Source organism: Panthera pardus, unplaced genomic scaffold, assembly GCF_024362965.1.
Source record: "Panthera pardus isolate Hobbes unplaced genomic scaffold, ASM2436296v1 HiC_scaffold_11, whole genome shotgun sequence".
Lineage (NCBI taxonomy): Eukaryota > Metazoa > Chordata > Mammalia > Carnivora > Felidae > Panthera > Panthera pardus.
In genome coordinates this window covers 22,969,857-22,988,566 of record NW_026526666.1, presented here as the reverse complement: position 1 = coordinate 22,988,566, position 18,710 = coordinate 22,969,857, and the positions used below count along the sequence as shown (strand labels likewise).

The 18,710-nt window shown below is 34.8% G+C and overlaps 1 protein-coding gene across 1 annotated transcript in view; it reads left to right on the top strand.

Annotated features, from left to right (window-relative positions):
* LOC128775927 (translation initiation factor IF-2-like) overlaps positions 1–18,245 on the top strand; it is a 497,738-nt gene extending 479,493 nt beyond the window's left edge. The window contains exon 5 of the mRNA XM_053899155.1: positions 18,137–18,245. The gene's annotated coding sequence lies outside the window, so the exon portion shown is untranslated. The remainder of the gene's footprint in view (positions 1–18,136) is intronic.
* The last annotated feature ends 465 nt before the right edge of the window (positions 18,246–18,710 follow it).

The window sequence follows — 18,710 nt, the reverse complement described above, 5'->3', positions numbered from 1 at the left end:
CATTCACTGATACATATAATAGATAGTTACCTATGAGCCTGGCACTGGGCTAGGCACTAGGGATATAGCAGTGATTATCAGAGACTGAGTCATTGCAAAATGAATTTTATGATCCAGAAAAGAAAATGGACAGGGACAAGAAACTTCAGTTGTATATGTATATATTTTTAAATTTATTTACTTATTTTGAGAGAAAGAGAGTGAGAGCATGAGCAGGGGAAAGGCAGAGAGAGAGGGAGAGAGAGAGAATCCCAAGCAGGCTCCACACTGTGTGGAGCCCCATGTGGGGCTCAAACTCATGAACCTGTCAGATCATGACTTGAGTCAAAATCAAGAGTTGTACACCTAACCAACTAAGTCACCCAGGTACCCCCAATTGCACATTTTCTTACAGAATATAAATGCAACATGTTTATAACAGGGAAGCCTAATCTGCTTAGATATGTCAGGGATGGTTTTCCTAGGGAAGTGATGTTACATTGAGTCAAAAGGTGAGGAGGAACAAACTAAATGAGGATGAGATTGGAGATGGAATAAAGGACTCTTTAGGCCATTAATATACATATCTCACATTATCAATCAGTATAGGCTAGAGAGCAGGTGGTATTGTTAGTGTTGTTGGAATTCTACTTTTTTATAATTATAAAATGATTTTGGTTTGGTTTAAAATGCAAATAGTACAAGATATACAAAATATAAAGTACAATCTCCCTACAATCACTATGCTGTTAACAATTTAGGATGTCTGACAGAACTTGTTCTATCAAATATCATGAACACACATAAACATTTCAGATAAATTCATACCATAATAATGTTCTCCATGTATACTAAAACTCCTAATGGGCCTTTATTTATACCAAAAAAATATAAATATAAACACACATTATATTTATGGAGCTCAATATTGGTTAAATCAATTTCCATGTCAACATCGTTTCCATTTCTTAAAATATTACTAACAATGCTGGAATAAATATTCTGTGCATACATTTTATTCATTTTCCTGATTTTGTCTAGCCTAAACTATAAGAGTTGAAATTTCTAGGTGAAATTTTACAATTTGATGTTTAGAAAAGGCAGTTCATAAATAATATAAGTGCTATAGTCAGTATGCTCACTTTTTAGATAATAGATTGTCATCCATTTCTTACCAAGAAATATATTAAAATATATCTTAATGCCCTTCACTTGTAGTCCACATTTACTCAGAATATCACCTCATTAGAACATATAAATAAATAAGAGATCATTTGGCCAAAATGAAACAAAAACTCCTAAATGTAATTAATAAATATTCATTTACTTAATTGGAAAATTGCAGAGGAAAATAATGAGACTAAATATAAACTTTTTCTCTTTTTTTTTTTTTGAGTGATAATTACTAACCAAATAGTAAAATGTGAATTTATTGTTTCAATTTTAAGATTTGCTTTTTCTGCATTTAGTTTGGTGTCTTTGGTTGTCTGATTCTTTTGGTATAACTTTGGATAATATTGACAGAGTTTGATGAAATTTGGCACACTAAAATATAAACTAAGATTCATCTTGATCTGACCTACCATATTAAAAGTAAGATATACACAGTAAGTTGTAAAAAAGACTATTTGTAATTTAAAGAAATATCATCAGATGACTCAAATCTTTATTATTAGCCAATGTTGAGCTACATTTAAAACCTGTAATTGATTGTTTGTGGATAATGGCAGTGGTTATTTATAAAAAGGAATGTAGTTCAATTTCCTTTATCATGTTGTTGTTACAGTCTAAATGTTTGTGTCTCTTGAGGCACCTGGGTGGTTCAGTAGGTTAAGTGTCTGACTCTTGATTTCAGCTCAACACATGATTTCACCATTCGTGGGTTCAAGCCCCACGTAGGGCTCTGTGCTGACAGTGCAGAGCCTGTTTGGGATTCTTTGTCTCTCTCTCTCTCTGCTCCTCCCCCACTCATGGTTGCCCTGTCTTTCTCTCAAAAATAAATAAGTATTTGTGTCTTTCCAAAATTAATATTTTGAAACCCTAACCCCAAAAGTTGATGTTATTAGGAGGTAGGGCCTTTGGGAAGTGCTTAAGTCGTAAGGGCCAATCTTTCACAAATGAGATTAGTGCCTTATAAAAGAGGCTCTAGAAAGATCCCTAGCCCCTTCTACACAGTGAAAAAGTGCCAGCTGTGAACTAGGAAGAGGTCTCTTACCAGAGAACACAACTATGCTAGTGCCTGATCTTGGACTTCCAACATCCAGAACTCTGAGAAATATATTTTGCGGTTTCTAACTACCAGGTTTGTGTATTTTGTTATAGCAGCCCAAAGAGACAGACCAAGACACATATAAACATCAACTCTAAAGTCTGATCCTAAAAGTAGAAGTTCTCTTGTTTTTTTTTTTTTTTTTAATTTTTTTAACGTTTATTTATTTTTGAGACAGAGAGAGAGCATGAACAGGGGAGGGGCAGAGAGAGAGGGAGACACAGAATCCGAAACAGGCCCCAGGCTCTGAGCTGTCAGCACAGAGCCCGACGCGGGGCTCGAACTCACGGACCTTGAGATCATGACCTGAGCCGAAGTCGGACGCCCAACCGACCAAGCCACCCAGGCACCCCATAAGTTCTCTTGTTTTTATTTAAACAAGAATTTTCATCTTGAACCAGAATCTCTGGTCCATAAATAGGTAGAATTTTTCAACTAAGTACATGAACACTATGCTCCCATTTCAGTAAATTCATAACCATCTTTTATTCGTCAACCACAATCCATCCTTTGTGTCTGACTGCACATGCAAAGTTGAACTTATTCTATCAGCAAAGATATTAAGATAAAAATGATCACTGTAATTGATTTCAGATTCATTGCTCCAATTAAGAGGGAAAACTTGATGACCATAGAGCTTTCACTGGACTATGAAGGACAATCTGCTAATCTACTTCTCACCACTGCCTTTGTAAACTGGCCACTGTCACATACTGATATTTTTCTTTGGTTACATTAATGGCAGTGGATAGTTAAGGTACAGTGAAGAGGAGTTTCTTATTTCCAATAGATTATTGTCTAACTGATTTAATTCTCAGAGTAAAATATTATTTAGCCTATCTGTTCCAGATATCTCTCTGTACAGCCTCCTCACAGCACTTGCTGGCTTTTTATCACACATAAACTTTCACAAACTGATGGAAAAGTTCATGGAAATGTGACTTCTCAGCTATGGCCATTAGGCTCTCACAAGCTAGAGAGTGGAAAATGGTTTATCACCATCCTGTTTCAATAAAATGTAATAGGTATGAATCAGGAGTGCAAAGATTCCAGATGGCTTGGTGCATTTAATTTCAGAGTTATGTTTTTTCTTATTAGAAAAGTAATATTTAATCATTGTCAGAATTTTGGAAGATAAAGAACTATATAGAAAAATAAATAAAAATTATCCAAGCATCTAACTTCCAGAGATAATCCTTCCTAACAGCTTGGTATATTTCTTAACAGTCTTTTTCTATGCATATATGGTTGTCAATTATTTTAATAACTGTAATGATACATACTGTAAATTGTTTTATATGCTGCCTAAAATTTCCTCCTGTTGCCAAAACTTTCTCTGGATCATTTTTCCACAGCACTTGTACATTTACTGAGTAAATGTAGTGGGTGCTCAATGAAGGTTAAAAAGATTCACTAGCCTGACCTTCTTTAACTGCTATCTGCTGTATCTCTGCATTTTAATTGTCCCTCCTTATTGCAACCCTTAGCGTTATTCACCCTCTTCTCCCCACCAAGACAGTTTATTCTGAAAAGATTACAAACCTATTATTTTGAGCAATAATAGTACAATAAACACCCATATACCTTTCACCTATGTGCACTTATTGTTATCTTCTGCCATATTTGCTCCTTTTTTTTTAATCTGTACACACTTTTTATTCTGAACCCTTTGAAAGCATGTTAGAGACTTCTTGATACTTTGCCCTTAAATACATTAGCACAAAACTCCAAAAAATACAGAGCATTTTCCTACATAACTACAAACCATTTCTACACCAAAGAAATATAACATGTATGCAATACTGGTATCTACCATGCCTAGAGTTTATATCCATATTTTCCCCACTAGGCAAACTATGTCCTTTATAGCTATTTTTGTTATTTTTTGTTCTGCTGTTGCAAAATTCAGTCACACATCATTCATTGCATTTAGTTTTACGCTTTTTCCTGAACATTTTGGTTGCTGTGTAATAGATCATTGTGCTGTCATAAGTAAAATTTTAAATTCAAATATTTTTAACATAAAATTAATGTTTCATAATATAGAAATCAGAAAATATAGACAAAAACTAAAGAATAGCTCTGCTTACATGTTGATGTATATTCTTTCTGCTATGCTTTGTGTGTGGTAGAGATTTATATAAAAATGTTTATGAAAACATAGTAGTAAATATACATGTATATTACACACATGTATGTATGTGTGTATATATTTTTTAACAGTATTTAAGGAAGTATTTCTTCATCAATAAATAGTCTTTGATTATATTATTCTCATGGCTGCTTAGAACTTTTTTACTTATCTCACAATTATTTAATGTCTCCTATTTTTGTATAATTAAAATTTCAGCATTTTAAGAGAGCAATAATAAGTATTATTTTAATTAAATTATTTTAGTTAATTAATCATTATTTCTTTAAGATATGTTGCTAACCTTGAAACTGATAAATTAAATAGAGTCATTTTTAGGCTTTTGTTCTTTATTGCCAGAATCCTCCAGAGAAAGACTGTTGCCAATTTCTACTCCTATCAGACGTTTGTAGACTGTTTGGAAGGATACAACTTTTAGTTTTCAAAATGGTTGAACCATGTGTTCATTAAACTGTTCAATAAAACTTTCTCTGCTGTGTGATTTGAAATGTTTAATTTAGCACAGCAATTTTCAACCATTTTGGTCTCAGAACCCCCTTACGCTCTTTAAGTATTTTTGACAACCTCACAGACCTGTTTATGGACTCTAAATAACAAAAACAGGTTGCATCTCTCAATATTTACTGAGTTAGAGATGAAAACTCAGAAATTTGTATAATATTTATTTATTGAAAACAATAAAAGATCCATTACATGTTAATATAAATGACACTTCATAAAAATAATATTTCCAAAAGAAAAGCATTCAGTGAGATGAATGGCTTTGTCTTACATTTTTGCAAGTATCTTTAATGTCTAGCTTAATAGAAGGTAGCCTGATTCTCTTACCTGCATCTGCATTGAATCTGTTGTAATAATACATGCCATGTAGCCTCTGGAAGCTCTACTATATGCTTGTAAGAGAATGAGAGTGAAAGGGAGAATAATACTTTAGTAGTATTATAAAAACATTGCTGATCTTATGTTTGGAAAAGTCTCAGGGACCCGAGAAATCCTCAACGCACACTTTAAGGACCTCTGCTTTAGCTTTACAGTAAAACCGGTTTAATGCAGTGTTTATGAGCATGGACTCCAGGAACCAGACTGCCTGGATGCAAATCGAGTCTCCATAACCAAGTTGTGTGGCTTCAGGAAATTTATTTACATCCTACCAAGCTGTATCTATAAACAAGGGGCTAACAGTGCCTATCCCACAGAGTTGCAGTGAGAAGGAAAGGAATTAATATAGTCAGAGGCTTAAAAACATGCCTGGTATGGGATTAATGCTGTATGTTTGTGCAGGCTGTATATTGGAGTGTGATTTTGTATTTTCCATTCTTTCCTATATATCTTTCTATATCTGTCACAGTCCCAAGCTGTGTTAATATTATAACATTAAGATACATTTTTAATATCTGGTAAGACACAGCCTCCTTCATTAATCTTCATTTTCAAAATATCTTGGCTGGTAAAGCATGTTTAGTCTTTCAGATCATTTACCAAGTTCTAATAATATTGAGAAGTGATCAGGATTACATAATTAAAATTAATTTGGCTGGAGTTTATATCATTATAATATTAGGCTTTTAAATTGTGAAACAGGATATTTATTTGTTTATTTGAACAGACACATTGAAATCTCAGTAACTTGTAAATAACTCAAGCTCTAAAGTTGCTAGGAAATCATCAGAGAGTCTTCATCATGAAAAGATTTCCATTTTTAAAACTAAGAAATAAAACTTTAGCTTAGAAAAGATTTAATAATTTGAATGTAGCCTCTAATAATAATGGTTTTCATAAACATGAAAATAAATATGTTCAATGCCTTCATTGGGTCTGGATGCTTGGAGGCATGATCAACAGCATTTAATTTGGGTAGATAACTCCTTTTTATGAAATAATTCACAAATAAATACATTTCTATGATCAAAATTTTCTTATATCAGTAATAGGAGCAGATTTTATTTCACACTAATTTTTTTTTTCAGCAGATAATCATAATTAAAATTACATATAAATCCCTTATATCTATAGACTTACCTGATTACAAAACTAACAAAGAATGATATTGTTAATTGCACATGTGGTCAGCAGAAGTTGGAAAATTTTTCATCAATGTAGAAAACAGCCCAGAACCACCTGAAATAAAATCAAACTAAATCAGAATATGTAAAGGAAAGTTTTGTCTATAGAATGTAAAGATGCTGTTTTCAGTGGAAATTTATATGTAAACACTGCTTAAGTACACATTTATTGAATGCCTAGCATTTTACCAGTAAATATCTTAGACCATTGCATATGACATGTAGTCTCCTCTTTTGAGCTCTGAATGGTTACGTCATTCGCTAGAGATAAATCATACAGCTATGAAGTAACGGAGTCCAGTTTTCAATCCAAATCTGTTTGGCTTCAAAAGACTGTGTATATCCTATTTACATTTTTTTTTATTCCTGGAGAATCGGGAGCCTCTTTGACACTGTGACAAATCTCCTGAGGATAAGGAGAGCCTGTTCACAAGTGTTATTCCTGTATAGGCCTCTAAGACCCCTTTATTTTTGAGGTTTCCCCCAGTCCTGTAGAGCCTCTTTCTCGCCAGCTTTAAAGTACTCAAGTTAGGGGCTCAGTCAGTTGAGCCTGTGACTCAGTTTCAGCTCAAGTCATGATCTCGCAGTTTGTGAGTTCATGCCTTGTGTCGGGCTCTGCCCTGGCAGTGCTGAGCCTGTTTGGGATTTTCTTCCCCTCTCTCGCTGCCCTTCCCGTTTGTGCTCTATCTTTTCTCTCTCAAAATAAGTAAATAAATTTTAAAAAATTAAAAAATAAGCTAGTACACCAGGGACACCTCGGTGGCTCAGTTGGTTGAGTGACCAAGTTTGGCTCAGGTCATGATTTCAGTTTGTGAGTTAGAGCCCTGCATCAGACTCTGTGCTGACAGTTCAAAGCCTGGAGTCGGCTTCGGATTCTCTGTCTCCCCCTCTCTGCCCCTCTCCCTGGCTTGCAGTCTCTCTCTCTCTCTCCCTCAAAAATAAATAAATAAAACATTAATGATAATAATAATAATAATAATAATAAAAGTACTCCACTGAATGCCGGTAGAGTCCCTGCAGCCAGTATGGTGGTCAAAGTTCCCTTCTTACTGTTTCTTCTCAGAACACATTTTCCATCAGCCCTCATGGCCACTCTCTGTCCACAACCCTTTCCTTTTTTTTTCTTTCTCTTAACTATTATTCTTCCATTCATGTATTTATTCACTCATGCTCAAGTATTTATTGAATGTCTACCATGTGCCCTAGTGCAAAGTTCTAAGTGCTGGTACCTTCCTGCACTCCTGTCTCTCAGCCTTTCTTAGTCTTCTCTTACTAAAGTCACATTTTTTATTCCAAGGCTCCGTAGTTTATGAGTGATCTGAATTAATCCTTTGAAGTGAAGCAGAGCTAAAAATATTGCCTGGCAAAATGCCATGAGGGCCTAAAATAAAGTCTTCTTTTTAATTATCCTGTTTAGTGACCTTGGTAAAAACTTTCCTTGTCTAACTTCAGACTTTCTTTCTTTCCCTTTTCTTCTTTCTTTCTTTCTTTCTTTCTCTCTCTTTCTTTTCTTTCTTTCTTTCTTTCTCTTTCTCTTTCTGTCTTTCTTTCTTTCTTTCTTTCTTTCTTTCTTTCTTTCTTTCTTTCTTAAAATTCTTGTAAGTATATGTAGCTGCTAAAGCTGGATATTGATTAACTTCACACCTGTCAGTCCTGTAGTCTCCACATAGCCAGGTCACTTAAACGCTTATGAGGTAAATAGTGACATTACATAGTTATCCTGAGATTATACTTCCACTCTTCTTTATGAGGAAAATTTGAATCATTTGTTCTGCCAATAAATGGTATTCTTTAACAGCAACCTTCTTGTGGAAAAAAATATATATTTTTCATATTTAATTTTTCCAGGCAAAAGAGCCCCCCAAAACACAGCTAATCTTTTATAATTCAAAGTAGAGCAGATTAAAATCAAACCCTTTATGTAGATTATAAAAAAATTCATTTTTTGACATAAATACCTGCTTTCAATTCACCTATTAATGGATGCCACAAGGCATTAATTAGAAATTATGATGTCACACTCACCGCCAATTTAAAAAATGTCCAAACCCTGGTCTTGTCGCAAGACCCAAGACCCTGTCGCAGTAGCAACAAAATCTTACATTGAGACAAATTGGTCTTTTAAAGAAGGATGAGGTGAATTGGTCAGTGTCCCTGGACAGCAAATATGCATTTGGCTTTATAAACACAGTACATTTCTACACACTTAAGAACGTTAGCATGAGAGAATAAAAGAATTTATCCTAAGAGGCCGAATTAATCATACATCTAACTTTACTCCTTTACTAAATTTGAATAAAACTCATGAGTTTAATTTTTGGAGAAATAGAGATTATTGTACTTTTCCTCCGACCACCACTGTAAGGTGTTGGTTGGAAAATAGTAGAGATGATTTTTCATGTGTTAAAAAAATCTTTAAAGAGGTGCAAAAATTAGGACAGCAAATGACAAATAAACCAAGTGCTTGTTATGTTACAGTGTTTAATAGGAAGTTATCTTGGCACTCTGACAGTCCTAGTATCTTTTGCTGAACATCTAGCTATTAAAATGTAAAGTTCTTTGATTTTTAATCTGTGCACCTACAAATATAAATAATATTAAGACCATGAGACTTGACCACATAAACTATGTCTGAGAAAGTTGGCCTCGGGTAGAAAAATTTACAGAGACTGCCACACAAATACTGTCTCATAATAACAAAGCAAACACCATGTATTCAAGGAGAGCCAACCACCAGATCCTACATGAAGCAGGACTTCCAGAATCTCATGGGATCCCTCATCAGCCCTCTTTCATCCCAGTTAGCTCTATTACTTGCTCTCACCAGTGGCTCTAGCCTAACACCTGGAATTGATTTACTGACTGACATTTATTTAAATTCCTATTTGGTACAGAACAGTGCCTTACATGCATTTTTCTTCAACATTATCTCAAAGGCCCTCATGCTTCTTATGGACATACTTGCCTACTGGCCTTGACCTCTCATCAGTGTTCTTTCAGTTTTTGTCTTGTCCACCTCATTTCCTGAACCATGCATGACTCTAATTCCCAGTGTCCACCCACTTGCCACTGGTAAGCTCTTGCTCTGTCCTCCTAGATTTCCTCTAATAACTTTGATTTCTGAGTACTCTTATGTGTCTGGTAACATTCCCACCACCTGTTCTCAGTCTTGTTAGCCCACATGTTTCTAGGCTTTGCCAAAGTTCCCATGAGTGATGGAGCAGGATGATTGGATCAGAGTTTGTTCTATATTGTACTTTCCTTTGACGACATGTATTTAAAACAAAATAGCATTGGAAACTTAAAATGGATGAAGGAATGAGTAGCACACATAAGGTAGAAATCCCAGAAAGTTGTTGTTTGGTTGGTTTGCAGTAAATGTCTCCCTTTCCCTCCAACTCTCCCTTCCAGCTTAGCAAACAATTTGTTCTTGCTTTTAAGAAAAGTATTACAATCAAAGGTTCAAAATAGCCAAAGTAAAACCAATGAATCACTGAAATAGTAATTAGTAAAAATTTACTGTGCATACACCAAAAAGTTTGCAAACTGAGAATACTCAGACCAGAACATGCAATGAGGCTCAGGGGTATATCGTTTTAAAGCAGCTTGTATCATGAGAGAGCAGTGGCCATTTATTCTTCATGGTGATTGGCTACAATATTAGAATTTTCAGTGATTATCTCATATCAGCCTTAGGAAAGGGTTCAAGTTTTGCTTATCATTTACAGAGACACAGCAAAAAATGACCCAGGTCACGTTAGCCTTGCCAAATAAGCTAAACTGAGCTTTGTATGATTACCTGGTTTTGTCTGCTCAGAATTAAAAAGATTGAGGGAGAGAAAAAAGTGTTAAGATCAAAATAAAACCCATTGTCCCCAGGACCAAAGATCTCAACAGTAAGTGTTCAATAAGTATTTGTTATTGCTACTAATGATTGCCACTTTTGACATTTCGGGAATCAAATGGCCCCATTAAAAACAAATTCGATCATATTTAAAACATTTTAAAAATGTAGAAAAAAAGAAGTCACTTGATGCCCTAAGTGACTTTGCTCTTTTCTCATGGATAAAAAGAAAGAACAGAATAGCTTTAAATCAATTTTAGGATTTTTACTAACTTTCAAGTATAGCAGCCCTTTAAATTGATCCCATCATGCTGTGACCTTGATGAGCCACATAATGTCTGTAACCCTCAGTTTCTTCATTTAAAACACAGGAGATGGACAGTAGGATTATAAAGAAGCATTTCCCCCTATATACCACAGATGTATGATTTTAAACACATGGGTATATTAGATATATTGAAATGTGTTGCAGTGGCAACGTCATCCCTTATATTATTCAAGGATTTTTTTTATGCAACAAGTTCAGTTTTTTAAAAAAATTAATCATTCAAACTGACATTTATGATTTTAAAAATCCTTAGTATTGAATGGGTACAGGTTTTAAATTGATAGAAATTCAGTTGGTAAAGTGCCTTTGATGAGGTTTAAGATTTTAGGATGGATTTTGATGTTGTTAGGGAAATTAAAATAAAATCAAGCACAAGTTACCTACATTAAGAGAAAATAGTATATTGCCTGAGCTTTAGGTAGTGTCAAAGATCATAAATAAATACCTGAACTTTTAAAGTGTATTCAAGCTGAAAGTTGAAAACCTAATTAATTTTTAAGGTTGAAAACTTTTTATAAATTTGTAAAATTGAAATACCACTTATCTTTTTAAGAATCACTTTTTAAGAATCACTATTTAAGAACCACTTATCTTTTTAAGAAAACTTATACAGTTTTCATTGAAATATTTGTCCTAAATATATTACATTTCAAAGTGGAAATATAATTCTAAAAATGAGTGTAAATATTTTTTCCTTGTAATTTTTGGCAATTCTTGAATAAAGGAGAAAATATCACAGAAAATTATATTAATCTATAAACTGTGGTTCCAATTAAAACATTCCCTTAAAATTTAACATAATTCAATCGTGTTTTACAAGAAAGAGCACAGAAAAAGGATTTCCACTGCAATATCCAGCTTTTCCACTAATTTATACTTGTCTTTTGTATATCAGTTCACTCCAGTGGACCTCAATTTTATCCTATATAATAAAGGTGTCACCTTAGATCAGTTGCCTAAATTGTGATTCTGAAACAGTAAGTTCAGACTGTATAAAAGTTCAGACTGTATAAGACCATAAAGGTATCTATTTCAATTTTTATGTTTGAAAACATCAATGAAACAACCATTCAAACTTTGCTCTTTAAAGTGAAACTGTCAGAGCCTGTGTAGTTGCATACTGGCAGAATGTCTCCACATTAATATTTTCCCAGTAAAACCCTTCCTAGTTTCAACACACAAACTTCCCGGAATGTAAATATTCTTCAGTAATTTTTTCACTTAATGTTTACATATGGAAATTATATATTGACATCCTTGGAACTCAATACAACATTAAAAAAGTATTTTATGGGAAAAGTCTTGAAATACAATCCAATTATAATTAGTAGTAACTATAGATTATTTGAAAAGTGTCAACAAAACATCAGTAAAGTGATTATGCATCTCAAGTGCTGCCGGTATTAAGGGAGTCCATTGTATTACATACACAAAGATGTTTTTGTTTTGTTTTTTACAAGCATGTTGTTTGATGGTTTCAAAGTGATGGTTTCTGTATTCTTTTTTTTTTTTTTTTTTTTTTTTTTTTTTTTTTTTTTTTTGGGACAGAGAGAGACAGAGCATGAACGGGGGAGGGGCAGAGAGAGAGGGAGACACAGAATCGGAAACAGGCTCCAGGCTCCGAGCCGTCAGCACAGAGCCTGACGCGGGGCTCGAACTCACGGACCGCGAGATCGTGACCTGGCTGAAGTCGGACGCTTAACCGACTGCGCCACCCAGGCGCCCCTGGTTTCTGTATTCTTAATGTAAGAATTTGTGATTATATACCGTCCTTTTTTCCCCCTCACTCTGATAGGAGTTTGGAGTTGACCAGCAACATTTTTCCCTTTTAAAGAAATGCCTCCTGGCTAGATTTTTTTTTTAATTAAGTTTTTAATTTTAATTCCAGTGTAGTTAACATACAGTGTTATATTACTTTCAGGTGTACAATACAGTGATGCAACAATTCTATACATTACTTGGTGCACCTATTTCACCCATTCCCTCCCCCCCCCCCCCCCCCGTAACTACTGGTTTATTCTCTATAATTAAGAGTGTTTCTTGGTTTATCTCTCTCTCTTTCTCTCTCTCTCTCTCTACGCACCCCCCCCCCCCTTATTTTGCAAAGAGTGTCTGAATGGATTAGTAATGTTAAGCTAGAGATTCCTATATGTAACTTTCTACTTTATCACATTTTGGTTAATTATACATGTAGTAAAACATTAGTTAAAGACAGAAAATATAGGGGAAAGAAATAAATATCTGATGGAAGAGTGCATAAATTAATCACCAATAAGTTCTCTCTAGTAATGGGAAAGACTTAACAATAATTATTTCTATTTTTTATTTTTATTTTTTATTAAGTTTTTTATTTTATTTCCAGAATCGTTAACATACAGTGTTATATTAGTTTCAGGTGTGCAATATAGTGATCAACAATTCTATATATTACTCAGTGTTCATCATGACAAGTGTATCCTTTATTGTTTTTAATAAGAGGTGTGGAATAAGGTTGAAATAGGATAATAAGACATGTCAACAGTAAAGAAAAAAAGCAAAGATGAAGGGGCAAAACTTCATATTTGAGTTCCAACTATGAGCCAGTCAATGTATTGGGCACATGTGTATGCTGTCCTTACACATCTTTCCCAGAATGCTATCAGATAATTAGTAGTATTTTTATCTTACAACTGAGAAAGTAGCCTTAGTGAAGTTATGTAATTTACCCAAACCTACCTGGCTATTGTGATGTAGAATTCAGATTTGAATCCAGTGTCTCAGTCTCCAAAGTTCATTCTTATTCCTCCATAAAAAATGCTACCTCTAAGAGAGCAAATTTAAAGAAAGAAATTAGAATAACTAATATTTTAGCTAACTTGTATTAAGTGTTCATTTGCTGCACACCAAATGATAAGCACTTTGCTTACATTTAAAATTTTTTTCTTAACAATTCAGATTTGGGGGCACCTGGGTGGCTCTGTTGGTTGAGCATCTGACTCTTGATTTTGACCCAGGTCATGATCCCAGGGTCGTGGGATGGAGCATGGAGCCTGCTTGGGGTTTTCTCTCTCTCCCTCTGCCCCTCTCCCCTGCTTGCATGCTCTCTCTAATTTTAGTATATGTGCTGCTGAAGTGAGCATGCTCTCTCTCTAAAATACAATACAATACAATACAATACAATGCAATACAATACAATAAATTCAGATTTATATTCACTACATTTATCTCAAGTAAGACATGAGAAATGAACAAGTCCACTGGGATCCTTCTAAACCATACTATGTGTGATATGCCTATTCCCTATGTGCCCTCCATTCCATTTTTGCTTCATTTTTATCTATAGTTCTCACCATCTAGCATAAATTACTCATTTTGTTTGTTTTCTGTCTCTCATATCTAGAGTATAAGTTTCATGGGACGCCTGGGTGGCTCAGTCAGTTAAACGTCTGACTTCGGCTCAAGTCATGATCTCACAGTTGGTGAGTCTGAGCCCCGCGTTGGGTTCTGTGCTGACAGCTTGGAGCCTGGAGCCTGCTTCAGATTCTCTCTCTCTCTTTCTCCTTCTCTCTCTCTCTCTCTCTCTCTCTGTCCCTCCCCCGCTCATACTCCGTCTCTCTCTCTCTCTCAAAAATGAATAGACGTTAAAAAAAAATAAAGTATAAGCTTCATGAAGGTAGAAATGTTTATTTTATTGTTTGTTTGATTTCTAATTAATGCAACTCCCATCCTTGTTTATGTTTGTTTACTCTGAATGCTATTTGAATCTCTTTAACTTTCATGTTCCAAACTTTGATGATGCTTTAGCTTTGGGGGTAGTGGGGTGATATTCAATGGTAGCTTTCAATCTGATGATTTTGATCTTCACCTCTGGAGAATTTTCCTCTATTCTTTATTTGATAATCCCCAACACCACTCTCCATTTTCTCTTGTCTGCTTTTCTGGACCTCCCTTGGTCAAAGAGTTAACAGACTTTTTTCCCTTCTATGGTCCCTTTGTCATTTTCTCTTTCTCTCTGAGAGATTTGCTTAGCTTTATCTTCCACTCTCCTTTTAAATTTTTGGTTTGTCTATCTCCCTCATGTTTTCTGATTATTTTTTCATGGCTTCATGTTCATCTTTGATGGAAGTGGTATTTTACCATCCTGATGTCATGGTCCTTATTAAGTTTGTTTTGAAATTTTTAGCTTTTCCTATCTCATCTCTATTTTTTCAGAAATCCTTTTATTCTATGGTTTTTTTTTTCTTTCTTTTTTATTATCCCTCATTCATTTGGAGGTTCTCTTCAAATATCTGATTATCTCTGGCTGTTCATTCATATTTTATTTAAATTTTTTAAAAAAAATATTTATTTTTGAGGGAGAGAGAGAGGGAGAGAGAGAGCAAGAGGTAGAGAAAAAGAGGGAGAGAGAATGAATGGGGGAGAGGACAGAGGATCCAAAGCGGGCTCCACACTGACAGTAGCAAACCTGAGTCGAGATCATGTCCTGAGCCAAACTCAACCAACTGAGACACCCAGGTGCCCCTGTTCATTCATATTTTAAAATGTAGCTCTTAAAAATCTAATTAAGTCAAGGCTGGTAGGTCTCATCCTAGCATGACCAATTAGGCAGCAAACTGACCATTTAATTTAGTGCTAGTCCCACTTTACAATTTGTTAGAATTGGAAGATCCTTTCTCTTAGAACTTTTAGTTTCTTCAGAAGAGATTAAATGCCCACACCGTTTTTTCTGGAAATAGAGACAGGTTGTCTTTCAGTATACAGACTTTTTACTCGGTCCCTAGATAGTACCCCATCCCTCTGCAATGCTTACCATCCTGTAATCCAGGCATCTTGATCTCATATCGAAGGAGACGAAGGAGACGCAGAAGCTATGTTAAGTAAAAAGGCTGGGGGAGGTATCGAAGTTAAAGTGCCAGTACAGCAAAGACATAAATGTCTAAAACAGCAAAGTATATTTGCAGAAAGGCAAGTCGTCTGGCTTGGTGGAGATCATAGTTATGTTTTCCAAACCTGCATCTCAGGTTTCTGATTTTTGGCATATTTATGAAGCAAGTATTAAAACTTTCATGTGATTTTTTCCATATTTGCATATCATTTATATTAATTCCTTAGTATCATCATTAAATCACTCAGTTCACCTCTTAAATGAAATAAATGTATTTTGAAAGGAAATTCTATTTCACTGCCCTAAGTTTTTTTAAAAAAAATCACTTTTTGAAAATAAAAAGTAATACAATAAAACCAAAACAATAAATTATTTAGTTCTAGCTACATAACATTGACAGTTAAAAGGCTTTAAGAGGATATCCACTTATCCTCTTTGGTTCAAAGAGTGAGCTTTTGGTTCAAAGGAAATTAGTGTTAAAACAAACAAAAATGAGGCTTTTCTCTTGAATTAGTCTCAGTATGTGAAAGAGAATTGAAAGAGTAGTATTTTCTTGCTATGTGGTTCCATCTTATTTAAGACCATGTTCATGTATTTTCCAAAGTCATTTCAAGTACTACCAGTGGGACACATTTCTCACTTTAGAAAAGCTGGCTTACAGAATTTTGGTGGTGGAGATAATAACAAACAAGAGGGAAGACTTCAAATATTTAAGGCCTATGGGGCCCAGCCTACACAACTGTTAAAATGTAGTACAGATCCCTTACACTATAAAAAACAGGAAATGCGTCAGGACTTAAAGGAGAACAGGGCTGTTAAGGCAAAGAGAGAAGCAGTTGATACAAGAGAAAGTTTTTTGGCAAAATATATTATAGATGCTCAAAAAATGCTTGTTTCATGGTCCACTAAGTCAGGGGTCAAAAAGAACACAAGTGTTAGACAGTAAGGAAAGAGTCTTTGGAAGAAGTAAGAAATCTGTTTAATAAAGAGGGCATGAGTTATTGATTAGATTGAATTAGCACTGTTTCCCTCTAAAGTCTGTTCTTTCCCTCTTTCCTCTTCCAAGGAACGGCACTACTTCTTGGACGTGAATTTCTCTGGTTACAGAACTGGAAGTGGTTATGAGTTTCTGTAGCAGTAGATTTGTTGCTACCTTCCAGGCAGTTGCCTGGATCTTGTAACTGATCATGTTCCTCTTACTGAATAACCTACTAAACATCTTGTGCTAAATTGATTTGTGGCCCATCTCTAACAAGTTTATAGGTGTTCATTAAATTTGTTCATGTACTCGTGCCATTTCTGGTTTTATTTTATTAAAAGACCATATTTTTCTATTTGGATCTTTTTATTTTTCTTTTCCTTTTCCTTTAAAAATTTTTTTCTGCTGATATTTAATCATCTTAATTATGAATCTTTGTAAGCCACCTTAAACATTTTTGAAAGATTGTGTGTTAGTATACAAGATAAACAGACTTCAAATTCCATTCAATTACCCAAATCAGAGACTGTAGTCAGTTTTATTATCAACTTTTTTCTATATCTCCATATCTAATCAAACAATAAATGTTACCTATTCTATTCTCAACATCGTTCCAATCTTTTTACATCAATTCACAGTTGCTGCTTTCATTATGCATTCAGATTTCTTAAATAAGTCAATTTCAGAGCTTTCTAACTGGTCAGATGGACTCCAGTGCCTTCTGATCTAAGCTTTTCTTTGTAGAGCTTCCAGAATGGACATTTACACCACAAATAACACAACAAACAAAAAACCACAATTCATTAATATGTTACTCTCCTGCTGAGTGTCACTTCAGTGGCTCTCCAACTTTCAGAATCAAGTCCAGCCTCTTCCCCAGAGCATATATATGACACCTAACAATTTGCCTTGCATCTTTTGCTGACCCCTCCTTCAAACTTCTCCAGCTTCATCTCTCATAATGAACCTCTTAAATGCTATGGTTTAGATCCACTGACTTTTTTGTGATTTTCTACCATAGTGTGTGGTCTCAACTCTCTCTGGTTGAAATACTCTTTCAAAACTGTGTAGTGCCAGAACAAATGGTCCTTCAATTAATAAAGTGTCAGATGGCTTTTTTTTCCTTTCCTTTTCTTTTTTTTTTAAGGAGAGAGAGAGAGAGAGAGTGCAAGCAGGGGAGAGAGGCAGAAGGAGAGTGAGAATCTTAAGTAGGCTCCAGACTCAGCACAGAACCCAACGTGGGGCTTGATCCCATGAGCCTGGGTTCATGCCTTGAGCCCAAATCAAGAGTCAGTCACTCAGTCACTCAACTGACTGAGCTAGCAAGGCACCCCTCAGATAGCTATTTTTTACTTAATGAATATTGGCCAGTAGCCCAACTCTATGAGCAAAGCCACGTTAGGAGGTAGATGTCAAAATGATGGATGATCTTGTCCAGAGTTGCTAAAGGAACTAAGAACAGACAAGTCTCAACTCCACACTGCATAAGACAATAAACTTATTGTAAATTCAGTCACCATCTTCTATCACCATCTACCATCATGCATTTTAGATTATTGGCAGATGGCCTAGTGATTATATGAACAATGCAAGTCATTGAAATTTGTGGTCAACTGGATACCATGACTCTCAAGATGCTTTTCTTCTTTTTTATAAAGGTAAAGTAAGAAATCTTAATTTATGACAGTCTCTGCAATCCTTCACTTCTTGAAAGAATCTGTACATAGTGGGGACTTATGTACCCCAATCTGAGGAGATACACCCACCTGATCTCAAAAGATATAAGGTATGTTTTTCATAGAATGAAACTCAAAATTTTATGTTACAAAAGTCTGTATTTTAAAATTCTTTGTTATAACTTTTATAATAACATAAATTATTAATATCCAATTGCATCTTTGTTTTCTGGCATGGAAGAACAACTTTAAATTTCCTTGAGAGAATATATAGATTCTTAAACACAGCAATATCAATGGCAATAAGGGGAACAGTAATTACTTGGAATCAAGAAACTGCTCCTTCAATAGAGGAGCGGATGTTAGATTTAAGCGATGGACTCCATTTGAGAAAAGTGTACCCATTAAAAAATCAATACTTCTAGCTCTAGGGGGTCAGAGCAAATGTTTTCAGATCCTGCCAAAAAATGAAAAAAAAAAAAAAAAAGGACTTGGGAGCATTTCACCTGGCCAACATTTTAAGCTTAAGTTTTGTCAGATTTTTCCATTTAAGAAG